This window comes from Octopus sinensis, linkage group LG14 (genome assembly GCF_006345805.1).
Source record: "Octopus sinensis linkage group LG14, ASM634580v1, whole genome shotgun sequence".
Taxonomy (NCBI): Eukaryota; Metazoa; Mollusca; class Cephalopoda; order Octopoda; family Octopodidae; genus Octopus; species Octopus sinensis.
Window position 1 is genome coordinate 46,148,097 of NC_043010.1, and position 15,033 is coordinate 46,163,129.

At 37.8% G+C, this 15,033-nt stretch overlaps 1 protein-coding gene across 3 annotated transcripts in view; it reads left to right on the forward strand.

The window, feature by feature from the left end:
• The window catches only part of LOC115218760 (protein neuralized), a 466,873-nt gene that overhangs the window by 1,606 nt on the left and 450,234 nt on the right, over positions 1-15,033 (forward strand). The window lies entirely within an intron of this gene.

Below are 15,033 nucleotides of genomic sequence, written 5' to 3' on the forward strand. Positions count from 1 at the left end.
ACTTGTGTGTGTATATTCATATATACAAGTACATGTGTGTATACATACGTATGTACGCTTGTATGCGCGCGCGCATATTGTGTATGTGTCTGTCTCTGTGTGTGCGTGTATGCCTGTCTCTGTCTGTGTGTGTGTGTCGACGAAACAGGCGAAGGTATCCAAAATTTCTGTTTGTTTAGATCTTACCAGTTACAAGACGTGGAGGGGTAGATTTGGCGCCGTTGTTCTCAAATAGTTTTCATCAGAGATGGTGACTAAGGAAGTGATCTGAAAGCGACTTTTTTTTTTAATTCGTTTGTTTTCTTTGACCGTATTTTTTTTAGATAAATAGTACTTCAAACGTGTATCGAGTATTCTTTTCATTTCATTTGGTTTGAATGTCTACTTTACAGAATTTAAAAAAAAATGAAAAAAAAAAATAATAATAAACGAATAAATTTTTATGGCATTCCTGACCGAGAAGTGACAGACTTATTTTAATCGAGGGAAAAAAATTATAAAAAACAAAGTTAAGGTTTGAAATATAATTTATTAAAAGTAACATTTAATCTGTAAATGAACATTTTTTTTTTCCTTCCGGGTTTATTTACTTAGAATTTCTGTCCCCCTCCTTACTTTTCCTTCAAGAAATAATCAAAGAAATTCAATAAAGGACTGGGATTGATTTCATCCTTAAGCCTGTTAACAGTTTGGAAATGGGGCAGACAAAACTCCTGTCTTATTTCCCCACCCCCGTCCCCGTAATGTGCGTGTGTATATGTATATGTGCGTGTATATATGTGTGTGTATCGTACCTTTATTTTTCTATATTGTTAACGCATTACAGTTTTCGTTGATGTAAAAAGGATAATTTTCCTAATCATCAAGTAGTTTAGAGTAAAGCTATTTCTGCGCCGACCGTTTTTTTAAATTATTTATTCCTTTTTTTTTTTTTTCACTTCCGAAAGTTGCCCGAATGATTTAGCGATCGTTTGGTATCGCCAGTTCCATCCAAGCATATTTTATCTTATTGTGTATGTGAGAGAAAGAGATCTTAGTTTCCATTGTTCCTGCTAATTTGTGCAAACCAATTAAGCTAATATATATATATATATATATATATATATATATATATATATATATATATATTTTTTTTTTTTTTCTGCTTTAATAATTATATTTTTCTTTAAAAACAAAAACAAACAAAAGACAAAACAAAAAAAGCGGACTAGTCATAAATATTGTCTTTGGGACATTACTTCCATGTCAACAATGATTTAATGTTTGTATACAGATTCAATTCAAAAGACTTCTGCAGATGTGTAGCTATGCTGCTGCTTATCGTGCACACCCATGACTAGACAAGACATTATATGGAATTGTGTACAATCATAATATACTATACTCATTATAAATGCTATATTTGCTTATGTGCACTTATATCTTTTTTCAATACGGACACGAAATGCATCATCGCATCTCGTTATATGCACTTTATGTATATTTACGTATCTGACATACACAGACAAGTATCTCGCACACTTTTGTGCGCCTAAGTATTCCCATGCTTTATTTATCATAGACACACATGGTTGTTACACATTTTCGCAAGTTCTCAGTCACTCGTTCGTCAATGCAGACACGTTTAAACTAATAATAACATCTAACGCCAAAGCTGCAGATCGCCTCCGATTGAACCAGTGGTTCTCAACCAAGGGCCACATGAACCCATGGAGATTTTTGGGGTGTCCACGCGAGCAAAATAGTAAATTGGATCCACAGTAGTATTTTGAAGGTGCAGAGATAAAGAATACGCACACCACCCGTTTTCGGCGTAACAAAAACCCTAACCCTCAACACCGGGTGTGCATATTCTTAACCTTCGCCTTTTAAGGGGATCTGAAAAAACCCCCAAAAAAACAACTTTGCTTTAGATGTATTTCTTGCCAGGAACAGCTAGGTTTCTTTCAACATGTTTCCAACAACTGAAACGCTCTCTTAAAGAGCACTGTTGCAAACCCACACAAGTGATTGGGTGGGGTGGGGTGCAGGGACAAAGAAATTTTGAAAGGAGTATCTATAGAATTAGTTTTTGAAAATCGAATGGATAAGAGGGGGTCCACCAGAATAAAATAGTAATCAAAGGGGTTCATAGATAAGAAAAAAAAATGGTTGAGAACTATTGGATTGAACAGACCTATGATCAAAGATATTCTGGTTGTAACCATAGCAAGAGTTTTCTATATATATTGAATTGTTTCTCTGTAATAGGCCTCTGTCCTGTCCGTCGGAGTTGGCTTTATGTTTACACAGCGCCGTATTAGAAGCATTAGAGCCCTTTCCCCACGGACATCAGTGCACTATAGTGTTTATTCCTTAACAAGCTACGACAGACATCGACTAGATTTGGGCCCTTAGATTCGTAAGGACCCTTGACAACTACCCAGTGTCCCCATGCCTTAAGACAACACAGTCTACACCTTGAAAGTTCTCCTCTAGGGCGAAGTTTTTATTTGTTGTCTATTGAGTAAGCCTCTTCCTCTCCATGCTACCGACTGTATCAGCCCTTGGAAAAAGTATCGTCATAGGCGAAATCAGTCTGTAAAGAGCTGGAAAACACCACTGCAAAGCATTTTGTCCAACTCTCAAAATCCGTTGCCCTCGATCTGGACGGTTACCAGACAAAGTTGACTGCAACAGGATTTGGAACGATACGTTAAGACCTATATAAAAACTGCAAGGTTTTAACGATTCTGCTAATCAAATGTCTATCTTGGTTTACATTATTCAATATGTTTCATTGTTAGAAGACATTCTATTACGCATAGTAACATACATACCTTGCCAACTTATTCCTCATTTGTCAGAAATGAATGAACCTTTAAAAGAGAACAAGACCATTCCAATAGGCTCGATAATGTAATGATAATAATAAGGGGTTGACAGTATTAGACTGATTGTAAGTATCTCACAAGTTTTGGACTAGTTTGATGTAACTAAGCCTGTACGTATATCAGTGGATGCAAGCAAAATCACAAGTGTTGCTCTTCTACAATGGCAGAACATTCAAAAGCATACGTATCCATGGCATTGCTTCCTACTAAACAAAAATGATCTCAAATGGAAAAAGATCTAATAGTTGCAGTTTTTGATGCTGATCATTTGTGAAAGTGTTAAGCACCGAAAGTGTGCGTATGGTACGATATTCCAAATGGAGATATATCATAAAAAACTTTAAGTATTCTGAGCAAATTTCTTTACAAAGTTCATCTTAAGATTGCATAAAATGATGAATAAACTGGGGAATGATATACATGTTTTACATAGCTAAACTATTTAAAACTAAAGAAATTTGAAAATTGCGAATTCACATTAGTCATACCACTCGCGAACGGCTTCTCACTCGTGAGGAAGGCAATGTAAGTCGTGAAATATTGTTTACCAATGTTTCAGATGAGTGATGCAAAGATTACTGAACTGGAAGCTGAAATTGTTAATGATAGCCAACGCATGAATTTGTACAAGCTCTGAAACAGAACTGGTCCGCAAACTGCTATTTGCAGACGTTATTACGAGTTTCTGGAAATGCAATGGTGAATAATTTCGTGTCCAAGGGGTATTATTTAAAGGGCAGTTACTGTTCCACGCCTAGTGAGACAACAAATAAATTTTAGATCGACTGCTGTACCTAAAGAATACAAAAGAATTACTGTATTGGCCCGACATCCTTGAACTGGTTGATAAATGTATGACTGTAGAACTAAAGAATACAGCAGAAGGAGACCCTTGAAAATGGAAAAGTTGCTATGATCAATTGTTAAAACAAATTTTGTTTCAGCGCGAGAACTTACTTTCTCCTCGTCCTTGTGGACATAAAGTTAACCACTAGATACAAAAGTGTAGGAATACGACCGTATATGAGGAGGTTGGTGACATAGGTCTCCTTTTGTAAGCCACATGGTCGTATCCCTAACAAAATAAGATAAGCCATAATACAATTTATACAATACAGTGCCAACAGAATATAAGTGAGTGAGGACAAGCCGTTCCGGTGTTTGAGAGAAGATAAGATTTTATTAATAATGTGTTAAAGTGATAATGTTAAAATGTGCTAGCAAGTGTTGTGTATGTGTGTGACAGATACAAATAAGGTGAATGCGTATGACACAGAAATACAGAGCATAAAAGTCTCAGCATAGAGTTAAAGATGGAATTTAGATTACCAGTTCATAAGGTACACGATATGCAAGAGTTCTATAACAAGATGTTGTGGACACGAGGCAGAGGCCGGTTGGGGCTTCAATGCCGTGCCGAGTCTCTTTATACAGAATTTCTTCTTTGGAAGGACTGTTATACGTGGTGAAAGGATTCACTCTAACAGCGTTAGTAAAACTGGTCGTGTTGGTGAGTACCTGTCTGAAGTTGGTACAATGATGGTGACGACGGCGGCGGAGATAAACGTTTTGTTGCGGCTGTACATTAGCGTTGTCGTAGCTGAAACAGGAGCATGGCTGGTCGTCTGTCGTTGGAACTGGAACATGTTGAGTAGCTCTGTGGTCAGTAACTAGACCTAAAAAGGTCTGAAGTCGAAAAACCTAGTATACTGAGAGCAATCCGTTATATAAAGGAGAGATGGCTCAACAGAGCCTAGGAAAAAGGGTGTCGCGAGACCTTAACCAAAGGCTGTGATTGGTTGGCTTTGGACAGTGGCGCGAAATAAGTAGAGACAAACCGCGCCACAAGTCAACCAATCAGATCAGTGGACACAACAGGAACAACCCAGCCGAAGATGGCTGTAATCTCAAACGAGATCATTCCTGCTGTGTCTCTCAAACAGCGAGGATATCAGATACCGCTACAAAAGCTAACCTGTCATAAACTCCTGTAAATCCCTGTTTGCAAGACAGGGTGTTTCATTAACACTTATGAGAGACAATGGACCGCAGTTTTGCTGATTTTTCCAACATTTGGTTGCTTGAGTACAGAACTTTGAACCACAACGGAACAGCATGGCAATGAGCAATTGGAATTTTGAAATCACTGCTAGTGAAAGAAGATTCATTCCTTACTCTTTCAAACTGTATGGTCATACATACCATAGCATATACTTTCTCCCGTTGTTCAGTTGTGTTTGGTCGAAGAGCTAGAACCTCTGCCACTAACTCCTATTGAAGTATATCGTATCTGAATGTTCACAACATTATTATGTAAAAGCAGGGAGGGCAAAGGGTAAAATGTATTTCAACAAATCAGACAAATGCTCTATCCCCCATAAAGAAACACGAGATAGTGCCCACTGCATTATCTTAACACCAGGCTTTTAACCTAGTCAGTTGGTTCAATTCTGTATATGACAACTATTTTATTCCAGGTATTTCAAAATCTTGCGTTAGCCCCCTCCCCATATTTTTGCTATTCTTCATGGACATACAGCTAGTGTTATTTTAGGATCTACAAAATGTCCACTTTCAAGAACTTGAAAGTCACCTGCAAAGTTTTCTGTTACGTTTGTTTGTGTAAAGTTCTTCAACTTTTTTGCTCCATTTCCAATCACTATGAAACGTACAGAAATAGCCAGGACCTATGAAAGGGAGATTTCAGCCGGCACGTTGATCTAGGACTCGGGGAACCAAGGAGGGGGGGGGTCAAGGACTATCTGTTGAATCTCTCCCTGAAATAAAAAATAAATAAATCATAGCCCCTTGAATTTTGAGAGATTCTCCCGGAACCCAAAAGCAATCTTGTTCTATCTACCAAATTTTTCGGAAGCCTTGAAAATAGCACAGTCTTTGTAACACTGGTCGTTATTTCTTCTGAAATAGGTCTGCAATGTTTCTTCCATAATAATACTAACCTCAGATACTCAGCAAGTCAGTGGTAACAAACACATTGCTTGTTTGTCTAACTGTATTTCGTGTTTATCACCTACAACTGACAATGTACAAAAGTTACGGAAGTTTGCCAGTATCTAGTTTGTCCACAAATAATGCATCAATTTTTTTTAATGTTTTCTTATGGAACAACCGTTTTAGATTTGCATATTTCTTCAAAATGGGCAAACTTGCCAGATTTATAAAACTCTTTGCTACATGCAGGACAAAAATGAACACCAAATTTTTGACTGTTATTACACTTTGTACATATTTGTGGCTTTCTGCCAGCTTTGCTTTTAAAACATTTGCAAGGTGCTGCCATTCTCAACAGCATATGCAGCGTTACCACTAATATAGTGTCTGTTGGTTTCCTCAGTTCTTAATACAATAGTTACAGCTTTAGCCAAGTGAACTTAACTAGTTTCCTTGAGTTAGAATATTAATTATACGTCACCCATATAAAGCTAAACTTGTCAGTCAAAATCGTTGAATTCTCATATACATGCCCCTTTTTCTTAGCTCCGTCAAATATTCCTCAGTGTTTAAGTTCCTTTGATAGCGAGGAAGTTGCTTCTAGCGTTAAATAGATGGATTCTTGGTGTAATAGAAACTGGTAATTTGTTCTTGACATCTATGGCCTTCTTCGTATTTGAAACTGACAAAAATATCTTTTTCTCGTTCACCAGTAGTGCCAATTTGACTTTATCGCTGACTCATTCTTCTCAATAGCTTTCAGAAACTGTAAAATTTTCTTGGAATACACGCCACTTGACAGTTTTAACACGAGATGTAGGGTTGGGAGCTAGGAATTGAATATTCAGCTATTTAGTAATAATTCGTTAGATCTCAAAGTCACTCAGTTAAATTGAAGTCCGTTAGCGACTCACTATCAACCATTTTACGAGCGAATAAAATAGAAGCAGCAACATACTATGAGTACATATCGATAAAGTCAATAATCCGATCCAGTCGAAATATCGAACACCATGTTTTAACGGTGTATTGCAATTTACAAACATAACCAGGCTAAAAGATAGTAATATTAAACGCATTTAAGGCGGCGTGCTTGCAGAATCGTTAGCACACCAGACAAAATGCATAGAGGTTTTTCGTCTGTCTTTCCATTCTGAATTCGAATTCCGTCGAGGTCGACTTTGCCTTGAGGATAATAAAATAAGTACCAGTCGAGCACTGGGGTTGATGTAATCGACTTATACCCTCTCCCAAATTGCTGGCCTTGTGCCAAAATTTGAAACCAATATTAAGCACATTTTAGATACGCTAATCGTTTGTTGCGTATATATTATACAACCAATTCCATCATAAGGTAGGTGCGATGGGTTCTATGGCGCTGGTGCTGAGGAGGCCTGTGCATCTGTGTATAGATTAATTTCGTCACATTTCGACGGCTACTTCAGTACAACGGCCCATGAGAAATCAAAGACGATTGTGTTTACATGTGTTAAAATAGACAACTTATTGCTGGTCTGATTTGCGAGATAACCAACACTTCTTGCAATGCCTTCCTGTTTTTGTTTTTTTTATGAGAAAAATGTTTTTCTGCTTCTATGTTTAGCATAATTACAGAAGACCAGGAGCTTTAGTGAATTTATTTACAAGAAATGTAGCAAATGGAACCCAACGACTCTTTCTTCGGTATAACTTTATATGGTAAATGAATAATTTGTGATAGGCACGAGGCCGGAAATTTGGGACCGACAGGAAACAGTTGAGATAAAATCCGGCTACTTCACCAGCACTTATTTTTTACCAGCCTCGGAAAGATGAAAGGCAGAAATTTGGAAATAAGTGGACAGTCAATTAGATTAACGATACGTTAAGACCCGCATCAAAAACTGCAAGGTTTAAACGATTCTGCTAATCTACTGTCTATCTTGGACTACATTATTCAATGTCTCAATTTTTGAAGACATTCTGTTAGGCATAAATAACATTCTCTATTTCATCGACCCGGGTGGGATGGGGGGGGGGGAAGCAAAGTTGACCTTGAACTCGAAACGTAGAGACAATAACAAATGTCACAGTTTATTATTTCCGACGCTTCTGCCACTTCACTGCTTGTCTCGCAAGTTTAAATGATAAACACATGCACACGCCCATATCATTACATATTCCGCAACCATTTCACTCTGACAACAAACACATGCACTTATGTTTTCTATTGCATACTTGACTTCATCAGGGTCAGCTTTACTTTTAAATCAGCAGAATCTGATAAAATAAAACGCCACAAAAAGTTTTTCTTTTTTTTACGAAGTCGAAAAGAAATGTTTAAGAGATATATATGACTCATAAGATCTCTTAACATGAGATTATCATATAATGCATACTGAATTTATTTTTCGGATCCTGTTCATTCACATGTAAATTCAAACTGTTGCGCTCAACCTCGCAACTGGTTTATTTTGTACCGAAGGGATTGCATGAGATAAAAAAAAGTTGTGTTGAGATCTTCCCCCCTTCTGACTTGTCATCCGAGTTTGATAATGACTAACAAACCTAATTTGCAAGTCTCGTCGAGGAGAGTGAGGTAGACATAAGAGAATAGATGTTATAACTTCTATTGTATAACAACTTATTTTTCGTATTGTTTACCGTCTTGGCGATTTCCGTAAAAAAAAAATTTTTTTTTTACATATGGGCTTGCGGGAACTTTTGAAGTAATATACATACATATACACATACACCGAGTAAAAAATTTCAGTTATTCTTTCACACATTACTCTGTCTCATCACACATACTAACAGAAGCACTTCACTTACAAAACATAGTGTCTGTCTCCCACACCCCATCAAACACACACACACATGTACATCAATGCTTCCCATGCACGGTAACTTCAAAAGAATTTCCCTCGTCATACAATCGCTTTCTCTTAGTCTCTTTCGCTCTCATTACTTCAAAAGTTCCCGCAAGCCCATATGTAAAAAAAAAAATTTTTACGGAAATCGACGGAAAGGTCTACTAGAGACGAAAGATTGCTACCGTCTTTGTTGCGTTTTATGAAAAAAATTGTTTTGTATCAATGATAACAATATGACTTTACTGCAACAGGGAAAGCAAATCAGTCATACATCGCGAAATATTGTTAGGGTCCTTGCTCAGTCGGTGGAGATAGCGCAATAAATATACGCAACGGGGGACGGTTCAGTCAATTGTACTCCTCTCGTTCACATAATTGACCTTGTCTACTTAATCTTTCTGACTCACTTCTGGAATTAGAACAACCCTGTTTTATCATTCATCCACGAGTTCTTCTCGTGACAATTTCATCGACAATTATTTAAGAACGATAGTATAAACACCGATTTTACAGTACATTTACTGCATTACTTCTCTAAATCCAACTTCTTTACACTTTTAATTCACTTTTCCATTGTCAGTTTCTGAAATATCAGTGTGACATATAACCAACTGTCGTCCAGACTTCCCATCACTACATTCTTAGACTAATTCATTAATCACTTAACAAGTTCGTTGAATTGACATTTTTGTCTTGCCTTTAATTTGCTTATTTTGTTAAGGTTAACGAATCATAAGAATCTTGGTAAACTTCATTGAAGATTGCATTAGATTTGGACAGTGTTTTTTACTTACTGGAATGTTAATGTCATCGGAGATTTTTTACCTATATTTTGAACAAGTGTTTGTTGTGTGTGGCGAACTAATTCATGTGGAACCACCATTATCTCTTATCAGTATGAATGATAAATTAAGGAATGTTCTCTAACGATGATTTGATCCGTAACGTACAGTTAAGTTTGCGTATGATAATTTTTCTATGTTTGAGATACATGTCATAACTGGAAACAGCTGTGGAACTTGCCGAAACCATGTTTCACGTTTGGAAGAAATATGTGATAACGTGATACTATCACACACACAATCTTCTCATCTTTATCAGAAATACGAGTTTTGTATATATATATACACACACTACTCTTCATATCTGTTCATAACAAATACTACATTTTGCTGACATGTGCTTTCGTGGCATTTACTATATTTTCGTTTTGTTGTTGTTGCTATTACAAGCAAGCTCTTAATCCTTTCTGCACTGAGGATTTTCGTCGAGCATAATTGTTATAACACATGCTCTAAATCTGCCACTTACATCAGACCCAAATCTCAGACTTCAGGTCGAATTGTTCAACTTTGATAGTTTTGGAGTATTCGATTACATGGTGATTAATCGTATTAGCTGTGTTCACCCCAAATTAGGTCAAATATGTTTGTTTTTTCTTCATGTTCTTCGTTTTAAGGCAGAACGGGATTGCGCTTATACTCTTAACCGACGGTTTCCCATTTTGGGGATCAAAGTATGGTTGTGTGATTAAGAAGCTCGCTTTGCAACCAAGTGGGTTCAAGTTCAGTACCCCCGTACAGCCCCTTGGGCAAGTGTGTTCAGTTATAGCCCTGGACCAACTGATGTCTTGTGAATGAATTTGGCTAACGAAAATTGCGTCGGATCCCGTTTAGACTGCATCTAACAACACCATATCTCACAATGCTTTTGCAGTACAAGTGCTAGTGCCACAGCATTTGGGATACTGGACTGGGCACTTGATGTGATACGCAGCCTGGACATCAAAACCAGAAAGGTACTGACCATACACAATGATGTGTGTGTGTCTTTGTACCTATTTCCTTACTACCCACAAGGGGCTAAACACAGAGAGGGCAAACAAGGATAGACAAACGGATTAAGTCGATTATATCGACCCCAGTGCGTAATTAGTACTTATTTAACCGACCCCGAAAGGATGAAAGGCGAAGTCGACCTCGGCGGAATTTGAACTCAGAACGTAGCGGCAGACGAAATACCGCTAAGCATTTCGCCCGGCGCGCTAACGTTTTTGTCAGCTTGCCGCCTTTGTACCGCCATTGCTTGGCAATTGGTGTTGGTTTGTTTAATCCTTAAGTTAGAGTTTCAACGAAAGAAACCGGTAGAATAAGTACGAAAGTTTAAAATAATAAGTACTGGGATCGATTTGTTCGAGTAAACACTGCTAGGCGGTGCCCCAGTATGGTCGCTGACTAATGACTGAAACAAGTAAAAAAACTAAGAGAAAAATATACGCCAAAAGGACTTTTTCTTAATTTCACTTTAGCCATTATTGGCAAGGACATGTTGCATCATGATATATAAATGAAAATATTTGCATTTTATGTTTATCAAATTTTCGGTAAAAATTACTGCAATTGCTACAATTTACTGAAAGTTTAGTAGAAAACTTGCTTCCCAACCACATGATTCCGGGTTCAGTCCCATTGCGTGGTACCTTGGGCGAGCGTTTTCCACTATTGCCTCGGGCCGACCAAAGCATTGTGAGTGGATTTGGTAGACTGTGTGTGACTTAGTGTTTGTGTTTGTCCCCACCTTACCCACCGGTCACCGCTTGGCAGCCGGCGTTAGTAAGTTTACGTCCTTGTAACATAGCGGTTCGGCAAAAGACCGATAGAATAAGTACTGGGGACTAATTCATTCGACCAAAAGTTCAAGGTGATGTCCCAGCATGGCTACAATCTAATGACGAACGTATATAAGATGTATATTATAAAATGTAGATGGTATTTTAGAAAAATGTTGATAATTTGGTAAATTTTTTTTTATCGGTCTCATATCGGTTTCCTGAAATGGAGCTTAGTTTTACTCCAAATGAAATTTCTATTTATTTATATTTATATATCAGTCTTAATTATTTTATAAATCGATCTTTAGTTTTAATCAAAGATCGCCTCTAAATTCATGTTGAACACTTCAATTTGCAATTAAAAAAGAAAATGTGTTACTCTTTTCCTCTTCATAAAAGCATTTATAACAGCATTGATTAAACTCTCCTGAAATTACACCATGTAGAGACGAATTAGCTCTTGTGAATATTAAAGTAGATTAGATTATTGTTACTGTATATGAAATAAGATTATACCAAGCGCATATCAACCGATCAACTTTGCTTGAAAGCCGTATCTAGTTACATATTAATGAGTCAGGATCTTTGATACTTTTTTTTTTCTTGAAATAAAAACAATATTGTTAACTGCTATATATATATATATATATATATACATAGATACGTAAAATACCGCTAAAACCATATAGAAATCAGCTGCACAGCAATGAGCTATGAATTTTTATAATTATTTAATTATTTCTATTAGAACTTAGCTGTTTATAAAACACTCCTGTCAACTCTTCATATATTGATGGTTCGTACTTGACTTCTACTTGACACACACACACAACAAAATTTCTATATTTAAAACAATAACGTGTATATATATATATATATATATATATATACGCGTATTTATAACTTCCAATACGTAAATATATCTGTCTTTATATGTGTATCAATGTGTATATACGTGTGTATGTGTGTGCATATGCTCGTTTACTCTTTTACTTGTTTCAGTCATTTGACTGCGGCCATGCTGGAGCAATGCCCTGAAGGGTTTTAGTCGAACAAATCGACCCCAGGACTTATTTAAAAATCTAGTACTTATTCTATCGAAATTTTTTGCCGAATAGCTAAGTTACAAGGATGTAAACACACCAACACCGGTTGATGGGGAACAATCACACACACACACACACACACATACATACATACATATGACGGATTTCTTTCAGTTTCCGTCTACCAAATCCACCCAGAAGGCTTTGGTCAGCCTTAGGCTTCAGTAGAAGACACTTGCCCCCAAAGTACCACGCAGTGGGACTGAACCTGAAACCATGTGGTTGGGAAGCAAGCTTCTTACTACACAGCTACACTTTTATCTTTTACTTTTTTTTCAGCCATTAGACTGCAGCCATCCTGGAGCATTGCATTGAGAAATTTTTACTGGAACTAATTGACCTCAGTGCTTATTTTCTTTTCAAACCTGGTACTTATTCTGTCAGTCTTTTGCTGAACCGTTAGGTAATGGGGGACCTAAACCCACCAGCACCGGTTGTTGAGTAGCGGAAGGGGACAAACACAAATGCAAAGGCACACACACATAGATACATGTATATATGATGAGCTTGTTTCAGTTTCTTATTTCTTTATTGCCCACATGGGGCTAAACATAGAGGGGACAAACAAAGGGATGAAGGCGATTACATCAACCCCAGTGCATGACTGGTACTTAATTTATCGACCCCGAAAGGATGAAAGGCAAAGTCGACCTCGGTGGAATTTGAACTCAGAACGTAACGACAGACGAAATACCGCTAAGCATTTTGCCCGGCGTGCTAACGTTTCTGCCAGCTGGCCGCCTTCATTCAGTTTCTGTCTAGTAAATTTACTCACAAGGCTTTTTAGGCAGCCTGAGGCTATAGTAAAAGACAATTGCCGATGCTGCCTGGAACCATCTAGTTGGAAAACAGATTTCTTACCACACAACCACACCTATATGTCTTCCCTTCTCTGGATCTTTCCTTTTCTTATGTTTCTGACAAAAAGCTCTGCTCAAAACGTTAAACCCTCCTTCTTCCCTTCCTTCCTGAGCGTCCAATAATACTCGCGTTGTTGTGTTTTCATGTTTGGATTAACTATATATATATATATATATATATATATATATATATGAGAGGGAGGGAGAGAGGAATGACATAATGGCAAATGTTTTCACTAATATGTGTCACAAGACAGTTGAATGGCCTGTGGACTGGATATATGCAGTGTTCATTACACTGCCCAAGGTTGTTGGCACTGCTAATTGCTTGTAGCATCACACCTCATCAACCCCAGCAAGATCTTGCTGAGAATTCAACTAAAGATGATCAGGCAGTCAAAAAATAGCTTGTTGAAGTGCATACATGCTTCCCTAATTGGACAGAACAAGGGAGAACATTTTTAATATCAGGATCCTAATGGAGACAGCTAAGGAGTATAACATTCCACTGTATGTGTCATTCATTGATTATAAAGTAGCCTTCAACTCAGTACAGCTGGCCAGACTGTGGAAAGTGTTACAAATGGTGGGAATCAAGGGCTCAGCAATTGACTAACTGTAGCTGTACATTGACAGCTGGTGGCTTTTAAGGATGGAGCAAAAGGAACTGACAAACTGGTTTTAGCATTAAGAGTTTGCTAGTTTTGTTTCAACTATTTGCTGTACTCTGAGAAAGTGATGTGAATGTAGTCAACTAGATTGGTGTATAGATTATAGGCATCAGCTTCTTATTTCTTTATTGCCCGCAAGGGGCTAAACATAGAGGGGACAAACAAGGACAGACAAAGAGATTAAGTCGATTTCATCGACCCTAGTGCGTAGCTGGTACTTAATTTATCGACCCCGAAAGGATGAAAAGCAAAGTCAACCTCGGTGGAATTTGAACTCAGAACATAACGGCAGACGGAATACCAATAAGCATTTTACCCGGCGTGCTAGCGTTTCTGCCAGCTCTCCGCTGGGCATCAGCTTCTGGTAGCTAAATGACCATAATTTTGTTAAAGATATTATGCTGTTCGCTACTTCACTGGCTGAACTGCAGATGAAGTTAGTCTAGTCTCTAATGAGTTTTTACTAAAGATCAATGGTAGCCACCAAGAAACATGAGCAGTTTACCATAAATTGTGAAGGCAGTGGTCAAGCTAGCCCAAATTGGTAAGTTCAAGTACCTGGACTCCATTCTTAACCAAACAGTTGACTGCAGCCAGGAAATCAGAGCAAGACTTAGTGCAAGCAGATCAGCCTTGTGGTCTCTCAATACAATATGGATTAATTGTGTCTCAACAAAAAGTGTCAAGCTGGTGTCTGACTCTAAGAGAGTGAAGTCATTCAAGATGACATGCTACAGGAAAGTGTTGGTCATTGGATAAACAATTTAGTTCTGGATGACTGATCAAGAGTCTGTGATGGTGATCAATCAACAGCAGCAGCATCATTTACTGTCCGTTATCCATGCTGGCATGGGTTAGACGGTTTGATTGGACCTAATAAGCTGGAGAGCTGCACCAGGCTCTTGTCTGTTTTAGCATGGTTTCTACAGCTGGATGCCCTTCCTAATGCCAACCACTCCACAACAAGAATTACAATAGTTTAGCCACGTTAATAGGACCCAGAACCTGGGTGTCCGGTCCTCAGGTATTAGGTAGAAACAAAACAGGCCTGTGGGTAACACAGAAATGTACAGTAAAGGCTGGAAGAATTTCATTATAAATCTGCTCT